The following is a 24,761-nucleotide window of genomic DNA, read 5'->3' as shown; positions in this document are numbered from 1 at the left end:
TTTTTTCTAGGGTTTTCGGTTAGGTAGCTTGTGCATGCTCTCCCATGATTTTAATGTCTGCACAACTGGTAGATTGTACTCCGCCTTTCTAGCAAGGGAATTTTACATAGTATGTATGCCTATGGTCACTGAAAAAATTGGCCCTTAGTTCCTATGATTGTAGGCAATTGTGAAACCTAGGTGTATAGCAATCTTAACAAAGGATGACTAGGATGTATCACCCAAGTCATGTAGAACTTATGGCTGGGCTTTGAGCAGAAGAATGAACGGTTGATATGAACGGTTGGAGGGCGTCGGTGAACCACAGGAAGCCTGGAAGGCTACCATACTATACCTCTTCTTCTTCTTCTTCTTTATTTCTTTCTTTTTTAAGATTTCTAGTATATGTCAATGTAAAACATCAGGGAAATATTTTTGGTTATTGCTTTATATTTGGATATTTTGAACCTCAAATTTTATGTAAGGCATGTTTTATTGTGTGGATCCTTAGTCCCTTGGGATATTGGGAACCCTTGAAGCTGAAAAAATTTAAAACTGGAAACCTTTATTTGGTAATTCATGCTAATTCAAACCTGCCTGATCACTTCTAAGATTCAATGTATACAAAGTCCACTACATGTTCATACACCCTGTCTTGCATTGCCTAAGACCGCTACATAAGCTCATGCCTGGGCAGCTACACAATTCAACTGCCCATGTGTGACCATCACAGTTTTAATACATTTGCACACCGAGGTGTATGGTTAACTCGCCTCCTGCATATGTCTGCTCAGGTTGAACTATCTATGCTCCAGCCAACCAAGTCTCTGCCTAAGGTTAGCCTTAGCCATCCATCCCCACCATCTTACCCAAAGTCTTGCACTAAGGTCTTTATTTGGTGGCCCCATGTGTGTGCATCATGCATCAATACAGCATAAGACTCCCTTCTTACTAGGTCATGACTAAGGGTTTCTCCTCCCTCATATTGCTTGGTCTGAAAACCTTGCTTGAGAAAAGATTGCTAATTCCACTAAAGTAGCACAAGTCCACTCAAGATTTTTGTTATTTGTTTTGTTGCTAAGGGGATTGGCATGCCTCACGTATCTTGCATGCGTGATGCTAAGAGAAGGGGTGTGACAGCTTTCCCCACCTGTCCTTGTTGGACGTTGTCATACATAGGTCCACATAAACCATGCCTTTGGCCCAAGGATCATGCTTGCCTAGACAAATCCTCTTTCTTGTACTTGCCCAAGTACATTGTTGCCACCAAGTTTGCCTGGCCACACACATAGTCAGGTCCTCATGCTGCCACCATGTGTCTATTTGGGTTTGTGGCGATGTTCACTACTGCTATAACGACTAATGTTACCTCTTGCGGCCCTCAGGAGGAAGGCCTTGCACTTGCCTTACCATAGGTCGATTGATACCTAGGGTACTTATGTTGGTTGCCAAATGGCCTCTTCTTCAGCCCACTTAGGCCAGGTAGATGTTGTGCAGGTTGACTGGGCACTACAATTTTAAGGTCCAACATTTAGGGCTTTAGTGTCATTTTTGGGCCTCGATTGATCAAAGAAAATCGATGATGCTGGTTTGTAGCTCATAAGGTTTACACCATCTTTTGTGGAAATAATAGGGATTTCAACATCAAAGTGAAAAGTTATGCCTATGCTTGTTCTTAGGAATTCTAATGAAATTGTTGAGTGCTTGAAGGCTTGTTAGCCCCTGCGAAATGATTTCAACATTAGAGCGAAATATTATGTCTACGTGAAGTCAAGCTATCATTTCAGGGTTATTTTTAGGATGAGTTTTTCTTATTTGCTTTTGTCTGGGTAAAAGTGTCAAATTCGGATTATATTTTAATAATAAGTGCTATTTATATTAGAAATAGAATGGGGGTCCAATAAAGTCTATAAATAGTTGTAGGTTTAATGTTTTCCATCAAGAGTTGACTACTGTATTTCAAAACATTATTTCTAGGAGTTTTAGAGCCATTGAAGCTAGGTTTGTTACTTCCCCTTTTAGTTCTTTTGAATGTACCTGAATTTGCATCGTCGGATATCATAGTAGGTCGTCTCCCGAAGCACCCAAAGATCCGCTCTAAGTTTGTGTTACTGTAGCCAAAGAAGCTTGAGGTTGAGCCTTTGGTGCTTGTTCTGAACCAAGATAGGAAGAATTGGATGACTTTAGGAGATTCAAGGAAATTGGCGCCAGAAGTGTATCACACCCACTCTGAACAAAACCTCACCATTTGTGACGGTTAGGGGTTTGATGTTGAAGAGGTGAACCTGTCGTTAAAAAACAAATTCAGAATAAGAGTGTACGCATACTTATTCTTTAATTGATTAACACTGTGAATCAAGATAACATTGTGAACCAAGATAAGATAGCAACATGTGATATTTTTATCTTTTAACTAATTAACACGATGAATCAAGATGACATTGAACCAAGATAAGATAGCAGTATTTTGAAGCACGATTAATACACAAAATTTGGGCATGGATAGTAACAAACAAATCATATGAGCTCGATCCTTAAAAAAAATATTTTAGAGTAAAAATTGGGAAGATGGAACCTGATTGCTCTGATACCATTGTTAGTAAATATTGATGAAGCTCGTATAATATCAAGCCCGATATCAGAGAAAGGGTTGCCGTGAGGTTGGTGATGAGCACGGATTTTCTATCCCTTAACTTTTAGAGAGATATACCCATTTTATTTATGGTTCACATCCTCTTTCTGACTTCCCATTTTATAGGGAGAAGAAGGAGTAACCATTGTATTTCTCCAACAGGTCTCTGAGACAACAAAGGGTTATTTGATTTCCAAATGGTCTATGAGAAAAGTAAGAGGTTACGATCATATGGACGTTGGACCATATGACCGTTGGATATATTGGATTCCTACATTGTAGGCTAAAACACGTAAAGCCTCATAGCCATACGTGTCAACAGACGAGTTGTCACTTATTAGATACCAATACGCGTATTAATATCCATATAATACTGAGTGACGGCCTACCTAGCCATAGGTGTCAACAGAGCAGCAGGTGCATGGAATGGCCCACAATCAGAACCAAACAAGATGGGCCAAGGGGAGGTTTGGGGCGAAACCTGAGTTGGATCTGAGGCAAAGCAGAGCCTCCAGAGGCGGCTTGTGCCGTTATTTCGGATTCCCGACCGATTTCGGCACTTGTGAAATTCAATGGGGTGAATCACCCAGATCTTGAATCAACTAGTAGATCATCAACACAGGGATTCATTCTCCAGATGAGTTGTGAGCTGGGGCAGCCCGAGCGCGACTAATACCAATCCTACACACTCCTTTCTCCTATTGGATACCAACACGCGGATCAGTATCCATGTAATACTGAGTGAAGGCCTATCGATTGTCGCTCCTCTTTCATGTTTTGGGACTGTATCAAAATATGAAATTACAACAATACACTTTGCAAACACTATACTTTATGCAGCTTTCGCTATTGTTTTCATTTATAGATGTGGAACATTTCTTTGAGTAGACAATAGTAGAACAACATTTCATCTCCACCGTGAACCACTGGAAACCGACAAATAGACATCATGCAGTAGTATTGTTTATACTTGAAAAATTCAGCAGGTCGCACAGTCCCTACCTCATTTTCATGAGTATACTCGCCGAATGAGAATGGGTCCCATCAAATTGTGGTTTGGGCGAAAGTTAGGCTAACAAAACCTCTTTTGCTCGAATGACTGATTGAGCCGGCTCCTAGTATCATGAGAACTGAGGTTTAGGCAGAAGTTTCTAGAAATCAGGGTCAGAAAAAAGAGGGTTTTGAAAGGATTTTAGAAATAGAATCTAGAGCTAAAATGAAAAGAAAATAAACAAAAAATAAACGAAAATATACTCGAGGCCAGGTCACTAGGCCCAGCGCTTGGAGGTGGTGTTGGTTCAGGATCAGTTCAGGTGTGGATTTTCTACTCCATAGGCCAGAGTGTGGGTTCGGGTTCTGGATTTAGAAGGGTAGGACCTTGGCGTAATATTTCAAAAATTCTAAAAATTCTATGAGTGACAGAGTTGAGTGTTGAAATTCTCTATTTATAGACAGGTGTTCACTTTAATGAACGTTGAAATCTAGGATTAAATCTAAGCAATTTAATGGCATTGGTGTTGACATGTTCATTCAACAGAACTTGCAACTTTGTCAAGCTGTAAGCATTCCAGGTTGCATAACACGCCTCCTATGATGTTACAACGGGTGTGATTTTGGCGTTGCCACGCTAGAGACATAACAACGATAGCTTTTACGTTCTTGTGATTGAGATGCTCGCCAAGCATGAATCAAAGTGATAACGGATTTCTAAATAACATTGACGTTGTTGGTCGCTCCGGTAAAAGCCATCGTGCTGCTCTTTGATCGTCTGTGAACTGTTTTGGAGATGCTTCAAATCTTTGGATGACTGTCTTGGAGAACTTCAATTTTCGTACAATTTTCTCGATTGAAATTGAGGTGTCTACAATTATCTGCCTTTATGTTAGGTATGTGTAGCCATTAAAGGCCTTATAAGTACTTGTAATTAAACATTTGACATAATGGAACTTGAACTTAATAGGAGTGTGGTCCTATGTGAATCATACTAAACAAATGATGTTTGCTGATATCGGACTAAACTTGATGTACTAAGCCAGTCGGTTGGAAAAAACCCATAATACTGAGCGTAGAAATTAAACCGATAAGGGTTATAATTGGTCATCCCTTGATGAGATCGGAGTATACCCGGATGAATCAGCCAAGGGACTGTGTGACCCTTGTGTGTGATGGTGGCCCTCAGAGACGGGGGCCAAAGCCTCATCCACGTAACATCATACGATATTACACATATGATAGTTGTATCATGAAAGCGAACCGCCTTTCAGGGTAAATCAAGTGCATGTGCAAGATATTACCCATATGCACCATAGAGCTGTGGTTGCATCAGGTTTAAGTGACTTTTATTGGTCTCTAGGGGAGAACCTGAAATCAACATATTGAAGTTATGTCCCATTATCCATTGGCTGACTTTAGCGTCCCAGTTGTGAGCCTCTGCGATAGAATGTTGGTCATGAGAACCACTGGGTCAGTTTGAGAAAGCAAGAGTGGATCGTGGTCCACAGTAGAAAGTGAAGTGCTCCAATATTTTGATTATTCCTAGACCATATGGATCCAATTTCCATTAAAAGTATTTAATTATATTTGGTTTAATGTTATTTGATTTTTAGAGTTATTATTTGAATTTTCCTGAATCTTTGGTATTTTATTTATGAAATTTGGATTTATAAATATAGATATATTGATTTTTTTCATTGTTTTAATTATTCAAATAAAATCATATGAATTTTAAAAATCATAAAATATTTTATTTGTGCATGTAGGCCAATTAGTATACATGAGCCCACCATTGCAACTTGGTGGGGCCTATAGAAGCCCACCAAAAGGTAGCACACCCTGCCTCATGTTACTTTCCTTTTATGTGATCAAGCCATATGGCTTGAGGCCTAAGATATAATGTGTTTTGGAAAGATTTGATTTTGAGGAAGTTTTGAAATCAAGTATGAAATGTATGAAGAGGCTTGTGCATGAGTGTAGAAAACATATAATTAATATTTTCATAATTAATTTAATTGATGGGAAATGGGTTTAGAAAATGGAGGATAAATGTTCTAGCACATTCCATATGATGTTGATGGCTAATCTATGGAATGGAGGGCTCAAATCTCGCACCCTATAGGTCACCCAAGATCAATGGTACGAATTCAATCTCGTTGCTGTAGGGTGTTTTGGACATGTTTGTATCCCCGATGTGAATAATGGAAAAGCCAGTTGTGACCTATATCCACAAGTACTAAAATGCTTGTGGACTACAGAAACTCTGATCCGAATAAGCCTAAATTTGGAAAGGTGTCAAATTGTCCTAAAAAAGCATGAAAAGATGGCATTCGATGTTTTAAAAATGCCCACCAAGTTTTGTCTTAATCCAATCAAGACAAAGTCGATCAGGATGAAAGTTACATTGTGTAGAACCGCCCTCTTTCAAGCAGAAAAGTACCTTATAACTGGAGCTATGCTGCCAAGGCCTCAGATGAGTACCAGACCACTTCTATTAGATCTGGAAGGCCCAAAAACCGCTAGATACCAATTTTCAACTCGTTTGGACGCTATTGGACTATCCTAAGGCCAACTCACTTAAACGGGGGTTTTACACTATTCACATGATGCTTCAAAGAACCAATTTCCATTTATGGAAACTGCTCTTTTCAATTTCAGAATGAACTTCCTAAGCTCATATCTTGCTCATCTAGAGTCTCATCGAGCCCAAATTCGTACACGAGTTAGATCTCATCGAATCGCATATTTTGATATAAAATACGGCTCCGGTCGATGCCTGGATTGAGAGAAATCGTGGAGAGAAGTTGCATCCCAACACTCATGCTTTACAAGTTTTTTAAAGAAGAAAATCGACCCCTTCTAGAGGCCATATTTTGAAGATATGTCTTCATGTAGCTTTAAGAATAGGTCCATTGTGACCGTGACACGAAGATCTTCGATTTGAGGTAAAGATCATACATGATCAATGACCGGAAAGCACCCTTTTCAAGTCCAAAAGAAGGAATGTTTCTGGTGGTCGGAATTCCATTTTCTGGCCACTTCCCAATTTTAAAAGTAATCGTTTGACATCCAAACGAAGAGATTTTTATTGCAAAATGATCGCAATAAACTTCCCTTTGATTTATGATGAAGAAAATAACCCGAAACAATGAAGAACGAGCAAGATCGAAGGTTCAATATTGCAAGTTTATGGGTTCGGGTGGATTTTAAGAACACCCTCAATACTTCGACCCAACCTTAATAATGGACACCAAAACGATCCCCTCGGCATGAAGATCATTTTTCTGATGGTTGATTGCCCGAAAGCTCGTCGTATAGTGGCCAAAGGAGCACCGAATGATAACCAGACCATGGGCCCCCTTTTTGGGGATGATTTAGTGAATTCTCTAAAAATTGTGATGGGCAAAAAGGTTATTTTTGCCCAAAAACAAAATTCACTTTTTATTACAAAAATATGTATTTTCTAGCCTAAAAAAAGCTTTGTGGTAGCTCTTTCTTTGTGTGTGTCTTCTTTCCTACCCCAAGAGAGAGGAGAGAGAAATATTTTGCCCCAAGGAGAATACCCTTGGACCACCATACCCAAACCTAGACCATAGTCCACACCTTTCTAACCCTACTCCCTAGTCCGCACCTAAACCGTAGTCCATACCTAGACCATATCTTACACCACCCATTGTTAACACTTATCTCTAGTCCCTATACCATACCTACTCCTTACCAAATCATAGACCATACACCATACTTGACCCACTTAACCCAAATCACTCATACTCCCTAGCCTAACTTAGCTTAGGTCCATCACAACCCATACTTACTTGAACCTAACCCTCTCAACCTAGACCTACCCACTAACCTTATCCCTGTAGTCCTCACTCAAAGGCCCAAGCCCTTCTTTCAAGCAACTTCACCTTCAAGGGACCCGGGAGAAACACACCCGACAGGTGTGTTCGAGCCTTTTGCCTCACTCACTTAGGTACCCGGTCCAACCCTCTCCTTCTTTCTTCTTCTTCCTCCTCCTTGTCCCTTTCTTCTTCTTCTCCCTTTCTTCTTATGAGGCAGACATTCTCATCCCTCTAATTTATATTTTCTGCAAAATATTACCGGCCATTCTCTCCAGGGTAATCCTCTGTCTATGCCCTTACTGATATAATGAGGGAAAACTCTTAGACAAGTCAAAAGAGCTATTTATTCATCCTTGGAAGTATCATAGACATCCGCTAGTCTGCAAAAGGAGAACCCTGTCTCAGTATTGGTTAACCTTTCTTGTTAAGCTAAGCTCAATCCTCCCTCCCTTTGTCTTTTTTTATTGTTTTACTCAATTCCTTGGTTGTTTGTGAAACAATATCTGACATCATCTTCTATCTATCCCTCTTTCTCCTTTTCAGTTTCAAGCTCAATGGGGAAGGAGTTTTGAGTAGTTTCGTAGGATAGTGCTTGTGTCTGACAAGAAAAGTGAAGAAGCAATGGGTATTCAGTTCCTTGATTTTCCTCCTTTATTGTTCACCACCCTCCTGCCTCTGTCTGCCCAAATCATCGCCCACCCAATTAACTAATTACTTGGAAAACAGATATAGTGAAGTTATGTGTATTTGTAACAACTGCTTTCTGCAACTTCTTCCCTTTCTCAGAACAACATCATTTGCCCACCCAAATCTATTGTAAGAAAGGTTCCCCTCATCTCTCTCGCCCACGCTCTCTCTTGATAGTTTCAGTGTTGAATTTCATATCAGACTTCAGCATATCCCCAAAGTTTTCCTTCTGTCATAAAGAGGGAGAAAGAGAAAGCCAACCAATTTGAAAAACTGTAAGCATAGTTTCAAGCCGGGGTGGCCGCCTAGGCGATTCTGGGGTGAAAAACTGTAAGTATAGTTTCAAAAAACCCACAAGCCGACAAGCTGGATGTTCGCCTAGGCAGTTATGGAGAGAAAAACTATAAGCATAGTTTCAAAAAACCTACAAGCTGGGCGGCGGCCTAGGCGGTTTTGGGCTTGGGCGCATCGCCTAGGCCTAGGCGCCTGAAAAAAGTGCAAATCCCTGGACGCCCACCTAGGATCCCTGGACGCCCACCTACTTGCCCTGGAACCCGCCTAGGCTCCCAGAAACCCGCCTATGCAGCCGCCCCACCTAGGCATCTGGCAACCCGCCTACGCGGCCGCCCCACCTAGGCGCCCGGAAACCCGCCTATGCGGCCGCCCCACCTAGCGCTCGAAAACCAGCCTACGCGGCCGCCTAGGATGTGCATCCCGCCCATGGGCGTACGCCCCGCCCATGTGTGGAAATGCCCCTATTGAGGTCATTTTGGGTCCATTTTTTAATAGTAAAGAAGAATAATTGTAGGTTTGAAGTTCATTTCAAACCTAAAACCCATTAGAGCCTATTTTAGAGAGAAAACCCGATCCTTATTCCCTAAAGGGGGAACGAGAAACTTCGCATAGTCGGCCCCAATACTCCCCTTTGAAAATGTAAATAGCGCAGACATCCTTCCGATCGAACCCTAAATCAAGCAAATCAATGTTTTGGACCCATAAAAATATAATAATGAATGAAGTAAACCCTAAATCAAAATAAAAATATAATAACTAATGAAGTGAAGTGAAAGAAGAAATCTTTACCCAGGTTGCTTCATAGAAATTTACTGCCCAGTCTTCAACAATCATCCCATGCTCGGCCTTGGCGCCCCTTAGGCCCTGGGCGGGTGTATAGACCTCGGCGGCAGTCTAGGCGGTCGTGTAGGCCCTGAGCGGCGGTGTAGTCCTGGGACGTCCACCTGAGCGGCCCCATATTCTCTTATATTAAGTATGCTACACAGCCTGGGCGGTCCACCTGAGCGGCCCTATATTCTTTTATATTAAGCATGCCCACCTAGGCGGCCCCATATTCAAAACTCTTTAAGGCTCTTATATTCTCCTTAATTTACGCGAGTAATTGAGCGTAGAAATATCATTCATCTTCTCCTTTATTTGAGCGAGTAATTGAGCAGTTCATTTCTCAAAAAATCCAAGGGGAAGTGGTTGAAGAGACAGACAGGGCATGCATGAGAACATCAAGAGCCCATCCCTTATTCCCTAAAGGTGAACGAGAAACTTGGCATCGTCGGCGAGCGTAGAAATATCCTTCATCTTCTCCTTTATGTTGCTTCCTTTATTTGTGCAAATAATTAAGTGGGTTCATTTCTCAAAAAATCCCAGGGGAAGTGGCTGAAGAGACAGCAAGGGCATGCATGAGAACATCAAGAGCCCATCCCTTATTTCCTAAAGATGAACGAGAAACTTGGCATAGTAAGCCCCAATATTCAGCTTTAAAAATGTAAATATTTTAAAATGTAAATATTTTAAAATGTAAATAGCGCAGACATCCTTCCAACCCTAAATCAAGCAAATCAATGTTTTGGACCCATAAAAATATAATAATGAATGAAGTAAACCCTAAATCAAAATAAAAATGTAATAACAAATGAAGTGAAGTGAGAGAAGAAAGCTTTACCCATGTTACTTCATAGAAAGTTACTGTCCCACCTTCATTTGAAGGAAGTTCCAATATTGATCCTCAGCGCTCGGCGCCGCTCACTCCATCTGAAGGAAGTTCCAATGGCCTGGGCGGTGCTGGGCAGCCTCATATTTTCCTATAGTAAGTATGAATCGGATCCCAGACGAATGTTCAAAAAAAAAAAAGGAAAAAGAAGCACTTTAAGCCTCTTGGAAGTCTTCAACAATCATCTCATGTAATATGGAAATATCCTTTATCTTCTCCTTCATTTGTGCGAGTTACTGAACGGGTTGCGGGTTCATTTCTCAAAAAATTCTAAGTATGGAAGTGGTTCAAGAGGCAGTCACCACATGAGAACATCACGAACCCATCCGTTATTCCCTAAAGGAGAAACTTCTCATAGTCGGCCACAATATTCAGCTTTGAAAATACAAATAGCAAGCAAATCAATGTTTCGAACCCATAAAATATATAATAATGAATAAAGTAGACTGTAAATAAAAATAAAAATATGGTAACGTGAAGTGAGAGAAGAAAGCTTTACTCAGGTTACTTCATAGAAAGTTCCTATCCCACCTTCATCTCAAGAAAATTCTAATATTGACCCAGCGCTAGGTGGCCTAGGCGACCGTGCTGGGCGCTTGGGCGGTCGCTGGCATGGGCGAAGGCCAATGTTAAAAAAAACACTTTCTAAGGCTTTTAGAAGTCTTCAAGAATCATCCCATGCAACATGGAAATATCATTCATCTTCTCTTTGATTTGCCCAGGGATTTCTCAGAAAATCCTAGGTGGAAGTGGTTGAAGAGGCAGCCAGGGCATGTGTTCCCTAAAGGGTGAACGAGCAACTTGCAATAGTCCGCCCCAATACTCAACTTTGAAAATGTAAATAGCTCACACGTCCTTCTTAAAATGTAATTAGTATAGACGTCCCTCTTATCAAACCCTAAATCAAGCAAATCAATATTTTGGACCCATAAAAATATAATAATGAATGAAATAAACCTTAAATAAAAATAAAAATATGATAACGAACGGAGTGAAGTCACCCTAAATCAAGCAAATCAGTATTTTGGACCCATAAAAATATAATAATGAATGAAGTAAATCTTAAATAAAAATAAAAATATAATAACGAATGGAGTGAAGTCAAAGAAGAAAGCTTTACCCAATTTATTTCATAGAAAGTTCATTTCCCACATTCATTTGAATAAAGTTTGAATATTTACCCCCAGCACTGGGGCGGCTTGGACGGTGCTGGGCGGCCGTTTGCCTAGGCATTGAGCGGCCTTGGCAGCCCCATATTTTCCCATATTCAGTATGAATGGGATCCCAGGGCAATGCTAAAAAAAACTGTTTAAGGCTATTAGAAGTTGTCAAGAATCATCCCATGCAACGTATAAATATCTTTCATCTTCTCGGCGGCCCCATATTCTCCCATATTAAGTATGACTGGGATCCCAGGCAATGCTAAAAAAAACTGTTTAAGGCTATTAGAAGTTTTCAAGAATCATCCCATGCAACGTACAAATATCCTTCATCTTCTCCTTGATTTGCGCGAGTAATTGAGGGTGTTCATTTCTCAGAAAATCTGAAGGGGTTGAAGAGGCAGCCAAGGCATGCGTGAGAACATCAAGAGCCCATCCCAGTGAACGAGAGAAACTTGGCATAGTCGGCCCTATGAAAATGTAAATAGCAAAGACATCTTTCTAATTGAACCCTTAATCAAGCAAATCAATGTTTTGGACCCGTAAAAATATAATAATGAATGAAGTAAACCCTAAATCAAAATAAAAATATAATAACGAGTGAAGTGAGAGAAGAAAGCTTTAACTAGGTTACTTCATACAAAGTTCCTGTCCCGCTTTCCTTTGAAAGAAATTCCAATATTGACCTACTGGGTGGCCTCGACAGTTCCTCTCCCATTTTCATTTGAAGGAAATTCCAATATTGACCTAGCGCTGGGTGGCCTCGACAGCGTTGAGTGCCATATTAAGTATGAATGGGATCCCATGCCAATGTTAAAAAAAAAAAAAAAAAACTCTTTAAGGCTATTAGAAGTCTTCAAGAATCATACCGGAAATATCTTTCATCTTCTTCTTGATTTGCGTGAGTATCCTTCATCTTCTCCTTGATTTGTACAAGTAATTAAGTGGGTTCATTTCTCAGAAAATCCCAGAAAGTGGTTGAAGAGACAGCATGCCGAGAGCATCAAAAGCCCATTCCTTATTCCCTAAAGAGTGAACGATAAACTTCCATTCCTTATTCCCTAAATAGTGAACGATAAACTTGGCATAGTCGACTGCAATACTCACCTTTGAAAATGTAAATAACGCACACATCCTTCTGATGGAACCCTAAATCAAGCAAATCAATTTTTTGGACCCATAAAAAGATAATAATGAATGAAGTAAACCCTAAATCAAAATCAAAATATAATAACGAATGAAATGAAGTGAGAGAAGAAAGCTTTAGGCAGGTTACTTCATAGAAAGTTCATGTCCCACCTTCATCCGAAGGAAGTTCAGATATTGAGCCCAGAGCTGAGCGGCATGGGCAGTGTTGTGCGGCTTGGGCGGCCCACCTAAGCGGCCCCGTCGTGTTGAGCCGCCTGGGCGGCCCCATTGCCTAATCGCTGGACGGCCCCATACTCTCCCTTATTAAATATGAATGGGATCCTAGGCCATCTCCCTTATTAAATATGAGTGGGATCCTAGGCCAATGTTTTTATTAAAAATAACTCTTTACGGCTGTTAGAAGTCTTCAAGAATCATCCCATACAACGTGGAAATATCCTTCATCTTCTCTTTGATTAATTGAGCGGAGCGGGTTCATTTCTTAGAAAATCCTAGGTGGAAGTGGTTGAAGAGGCAGCCACGGCATGCGTGAGAACATCAAGAACCCATCCCTTATTCCCTAAACAATGAACGAGAAACTTGGCATAGTCAACCCCAATAGTCAGCTTTGGAAATGTTTATAGCACAGACATCCTTCCGATCGAACCTTAAATCAAGCAGATCAAAATTTTGGAGCCATAAAAATATAATAATGAGCGAAATAAACCCTAAATCAAAATAAAAATGTAATAACGAATGAAGTGAAGTGAATGAAGTGAAGTGAGAGAAGAAAGCTTTACCCAGGTTACTTCATAGAAAGTTCTGATCCCACCTTCATCTGAAGGAAGTTCCAATATTGACCCAGCCTGGGTGGCCTAGGCTGCCACCTCGACGCTGATTCTCCCATATTAAGTATGAATAGGATCCCAGGCCAATGTCCTAAAAAAAAAAAAAATTCTTTAAAGCTCTTGGAAGTCTTCAAGAATCATTCCATGCAACATGGAAATATCCTTCATCTTCTCCTTGATTTGCAAGAGTAATTAAGTGGGTTCATTTCTCAGAAAATCACATGTGGAAGTGGTTGAAAGGCTTCCAAGGCATGCGTGAGAACATTAAGAGCTTATCCCTAATTCATGAGAAACTTGGCATAGTCGACCCCAATACTCAGCTTTGAAAATGTAAATAGTGCAGACATCCTTCTGATCGAACCCTAAATCAATCAAATTAATGTTTTGGACCCATAAAAATATAATAATGAATGAAGTAAACCCTAAATAAAAAAAAAAATATAATAATGAATGAAGTAAAGTGAAAGAAGAAAGCTTTACCTAGTTACTTCATAGAAAGTTCATGTTCCACATTTATATGAAGGAAGAATATTGACCCCCATCCACTTCCTTTCTCTCGTTCTTTCTCTACTCTATTACCCCTTTCTCACTCTCTCATCTCTCTCAACCTCAAAAGGCAGCGGGCTAGCCCCTGCCCCACTCTCTTTCTCCCTTTCTTTTCTCTCTTCTTTCTCCCTCACCTCACTCCCTCTTTCATCTCTCTCTATCTCAAAGGGCAGTGGGCTAGCCGCTGCTCCTCTCTTTCTCCCCTTCTTTTCTCACTTTTTTCTCCCTCACCTCACACTCTCTCTCTCCCTTATGCCCACGGCCTAGTTGTGGACGGACACCCTTCTCTCTCTTCGCCTTTCTCTTACACTCACTCTCCCTCTTCTATGCTCTCTTCCTCTCTTACTCTCACGTCTCTCTCTTCTTTCACACTCATCACACACTCACACTCTGACCAAACACTCCCTCTCTTACTTTCACGTTTCTCTCTTCTTTCATGCTCATCACACACTCATTTTCTCACACTCCCACCTAACACTCTCTCCCTCTCTTGCTCTCACGATCTCTGTCTCTTCTTTATTATCTCATTCCCTCTTTGTCTCTCACACACACTTACTTATCTTCCTTCTCTTATCTTTTACTTTTCCTTCTCTCTTTGTCCCTTATCTCTTTACACCCCCTTTCTCTCTAATTTTCTCTCTCTCCTAAATGCTTACAAGCGTAAGTCCCCTGAAAAAGGGACGCACGAAGGAAGGTCAGTCCAAGATGTTAGAGAGAGTCTATTCTCCTTTTATCTCTTCTACCTTCTTCTTTATTTTTCTCTTTCTTATCCCCCCTCTTAACACCTCAAAACGCTTATGAGCTGTAAGTCTTTGATCAGGGGGGCGCGAAGCACGGTCAGTTGGAGGTGTGAGAGGTTTTTTATCTCTTCTTCTTCTCTGCCTCCTCTTTTTTTTCTTCTTCTCTTCTTCTTTTCTCTTCTTTCCCTCTCCTATCTCTCTTTCTATTGACCTCTGGGGGGATCTTCTAATATTCATCTTGGTCAGACTTATCTAACCATTATAGTCACTTGTGAATCCTTCGGGGTCTTGGGGCCTTGAGCCCGATGCCTTCTTTGTCTTCCGGTAAATACCTGCTTGGGGAGGTGACCCCGGAAGGCTGCCCAATTCTTGATTATGTACTCTATTTCTCTCTCTCTATTCTATTTCTCTTATCTTCTATTCTTATCTCTCAAACCCTTACAAAAATCCCTCTAAAACCATATTGAGAAAAGGTGAGCGAAAGGGATGGCGTTTTAAGCCGTTTTACCGAGAGGGTACCTACGCTGTGCAAAGTTCGCAAGGGAGCTGAAGCCAGACCAAGCCTTAGAGGCCGATGGGCTTTCTCATCAATCTACGAGGGTTCAGAGCCCAGGTACATCCTGACCCTACCAAGCGAGGTAAGCCTTGCCTCACACTCATTCTTTCATTGGTTTGAACCACATACACCGCACCGTTCAACCCTTATCTTAGTGGGCATAGGATTCATCCTCACGTGCATACATACGTGAGCCCGTAAGGGGGGTGAGGATCATACACATGAGCCCTCTTCTCTTCCTCTCTCTAGAAACGAGAGGGAGGGCTTGGCAGCGATTTTAAGAAGAGGTTCTTTCTCGCACGAGCCTGCGTGACAAAAAATCTAGGGCCGACCACTCACTAAAGAGGCAAATTATATGGAAACCCTAATCTCAGTGAAGCACTATACAATGGGGTGCCTTCTACCCATTCTCTACACATTTAATCGCTCTCTTCTCTCTCCCATGGAATTTAGAGGCGTATGCCCCAAGCATAGTTGCTCTCTGTCTCTCATCCCATAGCGGCACACCCCAAGTAGATAAGCTCTCTCTCTCTCTCTCATATGATAAAGAAGAGGCACACCACACATAGAAGAGGTTTTCTCTTTCACATCTCTTGTCTCTCATGGCATAAGGGTTATGGGTTTAATATTGAGAAGCTATCTCTCTCATTTAGGTTTTCAAGGGACAAACCATATATTGAGATTTGAACGTTGTAAAAAGTTATTGTTCCTTTGGAGGTTTGGCATATATGCTTTCTCATCTTGGAGATAGAGGTTAATCATTGATCCCGCGCCATTGGAGATGGTGACTTGGTGTGGGGCGTATTAAGCCTGATTGAGGTAACCTCCGGCACTCACTTTCTTATTTACTGCCATATTTATTTCTTAAGTCTTTTGTTATTCCCAAGCATACTGTTATAATTTTTTTTGATTAATAAAATAGAAGTTTAATGACATCAAGCTTTAGATCCTAGATTTGCTTTCTTTATTTCGTTTCAAGTCAATGTACTGAAATGGACTACTTGTAAGTGATCTAAGCCGGAAAAGCGAAGGAAAAGTAGAAAAAAAAGAATATATACACCAGTTAGATCACATAATTTCAACTTGTATTGGTATCTGAGCCAGATCTACTTGTTGCCATATTTCTTTTAGTTCACTATTTTTTGGTGAGTTGGGAATGAGATAAAAGAAAGCCAATAAATTTTGTGGTCAAGAGATACATTTTCGGAACAATTATTGGCATGTTCAAACACCGAAAAGGCACTCTTCAGATTGGGGTATTCTATGTTGTTGTGGAGCATTGATATGAGCAAGATAATAAGGCATTCCTTTGACACATACTTCAGTAATAATACATGTGTTTTAGAGTAGGATCTACCTACAAAATTTCAATAGGAGGTCCTAAGGGAATTGAAAGTTATGGACTCATCAATAAAGGGTGTCAGTTCTGACCCTGTAAAATCCAAGAACTGTCTATTGAGCTCCATAAAATTTTTCACCAACGTTATGGTTTTGTTTTTGGTTGGAATTTGATTGTAACTCATAATATTGAGTCTACTTTTAAAAAAATAATTCCATGAACAAAATTCTTTTGGTTTGAAAGATATGGTCATTTTATTGAAGGATGTGTAAATGTTGTTTTCTGCAACAAAAACTATTTCAATGACTTGGAAGCCATGATTTTATTTTCATTCTTAATAAAATGTTTTAAGGCCCACACTAAGTTTTTAGACTTCCATTTTGAGTTTAGTTTCGAATAAAAATTATTTGAGAGATAAATATCCATGGGAGATAAGGAATAAAAATTTTGGATTGAAGAGAGGTCATCCCGAATTTTTTGTAATTTGGTATGTTTTCATTGAGATGCAAATATCGATATTTAACAAGCCTACTTAACATAGTGATATGATGCCTATAGATATATATTTGTTGCCATGTTATGTCTACTTTCAAACAAAACATGTTTAAAAGAGAAACTCCATGAGGGTAGGGTGGAAAAATAATTTTACTAGATAATATTCATCTTGGAATTCTGCAGTATGATATGTTTAGTGATATGAATGTCAACTATTTATTTCTAGGAAGAAAAATATTATTTGGTCTCAGATTATGATTTCAAGGTTTGGTTTTGACTTTAGTTTTCAACATGAAAGTTTCAGGAAGAAATTCTTTGTGAATTGAAAGAAGTAATTATTTTATTGAGAGGAGCGCAACTTGATTTTCTATTGTAAAAATAGTAGTGACGTGAATGTCTCTAAATCATTGTCTCATCAAATAGTGTGATTTAGGGATAGAACTGAGAACTATCATGTATGTTTTAGTCTATTTCAATAATCAAAAGGTTTCAGAGACAAACTCTTTATGAGTTGAGAGATATTATATTTTTATCATGGGCTGCTCATCTTCTATGCTGCAATCAATTAAAAGATGTGATATGCTAATGCACATATTTGTACTCCTCATAGTGGAAGCTCTTTATAAAGCTCATTCAAAAGTTTTATAGTGTGTCATGAGTATGATTTATAACAATGAAACTTCAGAGAGAGGTAATACAAAGATGACGAGATATGACACTATGTGAAGAGTGTTCAATTTGGGAATTGCAGAAAGAAGAAGAAACACAATATCTATAAAAGAATATTGGTTTTTTTTGCAATAAATAAATAAATAAATATATATATATATATATATAGAGAGAGAGAGAAAGACTTGGTGGCAGCATAGAAACTCTAAAGATCAGTGGGAGACTCAAATTTGTGATCTTTAGAATGATGAGATGAAGAAGAGTATTACCTTGTGAGAAAGGGAGAATCCAAGGGCAGAAGAGATGAACACTTCGTGACCTGTGAAATGGATGACCAATAAATTCTCCATCTGTTGTACATTCTTCCAAGATCAGGAAAGCTTATCAACAAGTAAAAGCAAATAATCAAGAAAGCCTAGGTACCACACTATATGGTTTTGATATATGAAATGTATCTCACATTACATGGTAAGGTCAATAGGAAAAGAAGATTCAGTAACCTTTTATTTTATGTTTTCTATAATTCTTTGACTATATTTTGGTTGTTTGTTTATAAATACATATGGAGTGTATGGACATTAGGTGATAGGTGCTAACAAATTTGAAAGAACAGGTTTTTGAATACCCTGTGTTTTTGTGCCTCATTGTGCTTGAGCATGAACTACTTAAGGTAGTAATACATATGGAGATGTAGTTTGATCAAGGACTGTGACCCTAAGTATGAAACACAAGAGATGGGTGTGGCTCATTCAAATATGTAAGCACGAAGGGAGTGTACCGATAGAACTTAATCTTAGTGACCATCCTCCTAATAATGTCAAGTAATATGATGTGTTACATGTGATGATAATCTCATGATAAAGTCTCTATAGTTGACAAAAAAAAGTGTTTTCATCAGATTTTGATAACTTTTTTTAGTTATGTAATAAAATTATAAGATGGACTTTATGATTTATTTTTGTGACCATAAACATGAGTTGGTAGGTAATTAAAGAAGAATGTGGTAAAATGATTTATGAAGGCTAAACATGTATTTTTAAAATTAAATTGGATCATTTAAAAAAAACTTAAGTATGTGAATATGGTTTTAAGAAAACCTCATAGTCTTGCAAGGTCCACTAAGTCTTTATGGAAAATCATTCTAAACCATAATACTATTATCTAACTATTGCTTGTGAAAATACATATACCAAGTCAATAGTTTTATATAAAAAGAAAAAATATTGAGTCTTAAAGGTATTTATAAACTTGGGAGAAACTATCATTTATTCATGCACTGGTTTTTAAATTCCTATATGTCTTGACCCATGTTTTTTAGTTATTTAAAATCATTGATTACGTATGACCATGAATCATAGAGAATGTCGTAGGAAGACCATATTGTTTGGTTTCCTTGACACCTGTTGTGTTGATTAGATAACTTGGTTTGTATGAATTTACTACCAAGAAAACTAGAGTGGTTGAGCATTGCAACTGTCAGTTTTTAATTTAAAATTTTAGAATAATTTATAATTATGCTCAATGCACTCTGCTTAATAAAAAAGAAAAGATTAAGTAAATTTCATTAATATAAGGGTAATCTATTGTCAAAAGATTTGGAGTTGAGGTTTCTAACATTTCCATTAAGATGATACATCACTATATATATATATATATATATATATATATATATATATATATATATATATATATATATATATATATTAACGGAGAATGAAAATCTGATTTTAAATTCGTCTATGACTCCTTTTTCCTCCAATCTTTCGAAAAACTCTCTCTACGGTAAGTAAGTTTAGAATTTCTAGATTCTTTCTCTTGTAGGGAAATTAGGACTCCCATCTCCTGTATTTCATAAAAATTCAAATCTCTTATGTTGAATTCACGTTTAGTATTTTTACAACAAAGTCGAGTTCAAATTAAAAACTTTTATAAATAAGGAATCTTTTGAAGAATGTAAAAAAAAACAAACCAATTATTGTATCAATGTTCTAAATTGGTTAGATATAAAATCATTAAAAAATAGTAATTAATGTATGAAAAAATATGATAGTATGATTGTCATTTCCTGTATTCCATGAAATGGTCGATTCCCTTAATTTTAAAATTGGAATTAGTTATTTTCAAAAAGTATAGGTGAAATAAATTTTTTTGAAGAATTGATGTTCTGGCACTTCTTAATCTACTGGCTTCAGAATGATGTATAAGTGGTGTCTAATTCGCTTGCAGCGCAAATGTCGCTTCTACAATTCCCAAAAGAATTTTTACTCCCACTGGACTATAGTGGTCATTTACTCCCTCGGTAAAATAGAATAATGGGGTAATTTTAAGATATCAAAATTTTGGGATATAACTTCTTCAACCATATACTAATCTCAGTTAAAAAAAAAGAAAAGAAACAAAAAAAAAAAAAAAAAAAATCTCCTTGAGCTACTCGAAAGAAATAATGTCAACCAATTTTTGAAGGGTGAGATTTAAGTTTCAAGAAACTCAAAATTCAAGAATTTTCTTTTCTTTCAAATAAATATATAGTGATTCTTAGGTACTTCCCAAAATTTCAAAGCCAAAAAAATCCTCCCAAGTAAGTCTTTTGACTGAGGGAGTAGATGCACACTTTGCTCCTGCGGGAGCATAGTATGCACGCTCTCATGGTTCAGTTTTGTAGGGAGAGTTTCAACTGGTGATTGAAAATTCTCACTGGAACACATTTTTCATTTTGTAGTGCTTCACTCATTTCCTTTCAGTCAAGTGCAGCTGACGATGCATTATAAATAATCTGGTGCACATTTTGTTCATGTTGTAATTCTTTTTTTTTTCCGCTTCTTTCTCCTTTATTTTGATCAACAGATCGAGCGATTAAAAAAGCTGCTGCATGTTCTAGGGCCTATTCTATACCTGTCGAAACTGTTGAAAATCTCAGCCGTGTTTATTCTTTTCATTGCTAATATACTGGATGAACCCTTCTTCTTTTCAGACTTACGCTATTCCCTATTGTGAATCCTAACAGCATGGGAGAAGTTGAAAGAAAAAGCGCAATCTGAAAAGACGTTATAATGGTTCTTTGTATACGAGAACTGCGAAAGTAAAAAAACCCAAGAGAGATATAGATTAATAAATCCTTGTATTAACCAACCTTTTAACTAATCCCAACTGCGTTCAAAGGAAGTATTGGCCTGGGTGTTTAATAATAGCAGTACCGGTAACCATTCTTTCTTTGCAGTGGCTTTTGATTCATACATTTGCTAATAAATATAGATGAATAAGAATGTCTACTGGTTGATTCTAAATTCAAGAACACGTTATTATTTATGCTCCTGATTTATATTTTGGACTTGGAGGCCTCTAAAGTGTCCTGAAATGTTTTCGAGAATGCATTCTTCATGATTCAATTGTGCCGCTGTCTTCGGAATATTTGGGGGTTGAGAGAAGAGAGACCACTAGAAATAGTACTGGAGAGAATAAAAAGCCATAAGACTACTCAGCTTCTGAAAAAGCCTACCATTCTTTTATAGAGAAGGTACATAGGGACATCATTGACTCTTAGTATGAGAAGGTTATAGAAAAAATTACCAGAAAAAAACTCCCAATACCACATTTTGTATGCAACTTATCCCAACTTAATATTTTATTTCACTTGTTTTTCCAAAACAAACTTCTTATGCAAATACCCCCAATGAAAAAAGTTTATTTTTTAGATAGAAATGCCCTTTTCGTACACAAAAATCATTTGGGACAGATTTGACGTTAAGTTTTAGACTCATATTGTCGCATCGCACAATCATATTGCCGGAGGGTACAAGTGCGAGATCGCCCTTTACAACCGCCGGACACCCCTTTTCAATTGCCGGACCGCATTTTACATAGTGTCGGAGCCCTACTGTCGGACCGCACTTTACATAGTGTCGAAACTTTACTGTTGGATTTCACTGTACACAGTGCCGAAGTGCTCCTGCCGGACCGCACTTACACTGTGCTAAACCCTTATTTTGGTGGGATATAGAAGAGAGACATGGGTAAGGTAAAAGTAAAAAAGAGTAATTTAGATATTTTTTTATTTTTTATTTAATTGGAGGTATTAAAAAGTGTATTTTGGAGAAAACAGTAAAAGAAAAAGTTAGGATGGGGTAAGTTGTATGGAAAGTGGAGTCTTGGATTTTTTTTTTTGGAATTTTTTCTTATTTTTAACCATTAAAATGTGAAATTAGGTGATATGAAATGTGATATTAACTATGCATAAAATAAAAAAAATAAAATCAAAGATAGAATAAAATAAAAAAAATTCTTAAACTCTTACGCATATCTCTAGCGATGGGATTTCAAACATGAAAGGTAGTGGTGATTGTGTGCAAGATGAACAGTCTTAGGGTATATAATCCATCTCTAATGTTCTTAAAATGGACAGGGTACAATGTTGTTTTTCGTCAGAAGACCATATTAAACACTGACACGTGGGTGGGTAGGTTATCAAGATGAGTCCTCTAACAACCCACGAAAGTATTAAAGAAAGAGCCTAGTGCTAACCTAATTGTGTAAGGAAAAGCTCTTTACGTTTTCCCTACTCCACATGAAAGTATTAAAGAAAGAGCCCAGTGCTAACCTAATTATGTAAGGAAAAGCTCTTTACGTTGTCCCTACAACATAAAAGTTTTATGTCCCTTCATCCAATCGTTCATCTTTGAATGGAGGGTTAAAATTGTCCTAATCACAATATCATATCTTTACACAATTTTATTTTTAATTTTTTTCTATAAACTGTTTTGATACAAAATTTTGGACGTCCATTTCTATATTAAATTCCCACTAATCAAAAATTAAAAAAAAAAAATTTCAATAAAATAAAATAACCAAAATACCTTTAAAAGTTTTAAGAGGTATTTTGGTCATTATTTTTATCAAAAATTATTGTTAATATTTTTTTTAGGTACACCCCAATGAGAAGATGGTAGTACCACATTTCATATTCAAAAAAATTCTATTAAAAAAAACTAAAAATAAAATACTTTGAGACGTCGGATCTAAGATCAAATGGTGAGTGGCTCTCTTGATAAAAAATGGACGGCTGGATGGTAGGGGGAACATAGAACTTCTATGTTGTAGGGAGAACATAGAAAGCTTTCCCATTATGTAAAAGGTGTGGTTTCTATAAGGTTACAACCTTAAACCATCAAGTTAACGCGCACCTCCAAATTTTATTGCAACATGTAATTTTGGTGTAAAAAATTCTTTGGATTATCTTAAAATCTATTTTCATAACTAATTATAAAATTATAAACCCCAAAAATGGTTCAAATCAAATAGATCTATAAACATATGAAAATCTTGAAAATGGACGGTTTAGATAACGTGCAGCAAGATACATTATTTTTGGGACTCAAAATCGTTTTTTTTTTTTTTTCATATTCATACATCTCGATGTTGAGACGATCAATTAGATGGTTTTTCAACATTAAAATAAATTTTTCCTTTGAATTTTTGAGGTGCATCTTGAATTCTACATTCTAATGCTGCAACCTTTTATATATATATATATATATATATATATATATATATATATATATATATATATATATATATATATATATATATATATATCTATAAGAAATCGAGCTTGGATCAAGACAGTAAAGGTTGGGTTTTCATAACACAATGTCTCAAGTTCCATTCATATGTAATCTTGTAAAAAGAACACTAAAAAGTTTGCAAGTTTATATAAACTTTTTCCTTATGCAAATGAAAATGTTGTGGATTTCCTTTGTTAATTCCAGGTTTATCATTAGGCCAAGGTTCGTTATAATGAAATTGGTCTCATCAGTAGTTAGTAAAAGACCCTATTTTAAGGGCAACAAAGTTGAGAGGAAAACTAATGATTTTAGCCTTCTGTTCATTTTGGCTATGGTTAACTAATTTCACTCAATTTTGGCCATTGTTATGCTAACCACTATATTCTTTTCTGTTTGGTTCTTGTACTATATCAGTGGCAAAACATGTTTTTCTGACTTATCCTCAACCTCAGAGCCATTTTAGTTTTCACCATTGTTTTGCTGTCAAGGGTGAATTTTCAATTTGTTTAAGCGGTTCCAACCAATTCTTTGCCTCCATGAAGACGGATTGAAATATGAACTATGTGGTCTTGCATTTAAAATTTTAAAAAGGACCATAAAGCCAACATCAAAAGTCCAATACTAAGTTTTTTTTTTTGGGGTACTTTTTCGCTATAAATCTGGTGGAATTTCACAGGCGCATGAGATATCATTCATTGACGAATTCTTCAATTATATTTGAATATATTTTCTAGTTAAAGAATTTGGCGTAATTGGAATGAGTTTGATATCGAATTAAAGAAGTTATCAGTAAACAATGGTGATATTTCGTATTAAAGAAGACGATAATTATGAAAAATAATGAAATGAAAAGACAACTAACATGTTTTGAGATACCTCAACAAAATTGTACTCCTATGAGAAAGAACATACTCATTATCGAAGGTTGGATGAAAAGACTTTGCTTAATGTATATTAGCTAAGGTAATGTGTACTAGCGTACCTGAGCACTTGTATGCCTGTAATAAGAGATAAAATGAAGGTGCAATATAAACTGTGCATTGTGATAATAATACCACACCACCCTAAGTGACCGATCCTGAGTGACTTAACAATTGCATGAACAAAATAAACTCAAGGATTTTGCATGTATGCATGGGGAGGGACGACTTTCTGGGAGCCGTTATAACAACCAGAGAGTGTCCAACCCAATGCTTTGGAAAACTGCCCTAACGTGAAAATAATTACTTGTATATCTTTATTTAGATCCTATTACAGAATTAGATGTTAATTTAGAGTTGAAAGGCGGCCTCCGCTAAACTAGTTTTAGCAGTGGCCAACCTTGAGGACTCACCAACCGCCAAACTACCTTCACGGGCATCTTTCTTTGCTCGATCAAATTCAACAGAGGCAATAGCCCTTTACTCATGAGTTTGTTTGCAGCAGTAGGGGCAGGTGCACTCGCCTCAGTCACCAAAACAGAAGCAGCAACCTCCTCTCGACTTACATCCTCTCGACTAGACCTAGAACCATCAACGTGAAAACCATCTCTAATAGCAGCACCTCCCACAACAGTATGAGCATCTCCAATAACAGCAGTTTTAGGAA

General features: G+C 37.7%; 1 long non-coding RNA gene across 1 annotated transcript; it reads right to left on the bottom strand.

Annotated features, from left to right (window-relative positions):
• Positions 1 to 1,784: 1,784 nt before the first annotated feature.
• LOC110006380 (uncharacterized) lies at positions 1,785 to 10,529 on the bottom strand. Its single transcript, XR_016041439.1, has 3 exons — positions 10,088 to 10,529; positions 9,217 to 9,855; positions 1,785 to 2,264 (listed from the first exon to the last, which is right to left on the bottom strand). It is a non-coding gene; the product is annotated as an uncharacterized LOC110006380 (long non-coding RNA).
• Between the last annotated feature and the right edge of the window lie 14,232 nt (positions 10,530 to 24,761).

The sequence above is a fragment of the Amborella trichopoda genome, chromosome 9 (genome assembly GCF_054954075.1).
Source record: "Amborella trichopoda isolate Santa Cruz 75 chromosome 9, AtrichopodaSantaCruz75HAP2 v2.0, whole genome shotgun sequence".
Taxonomy (NCBI): Eukaryota; Viridiplantae; Streptophyta; class Magnoliopsida; order Amborellales; family Amborellaceae; genus Amborella; species Amborella trichopoda.
This window is presented reverse-complemented; position numbering and strand designations above follow the sequence as displayed.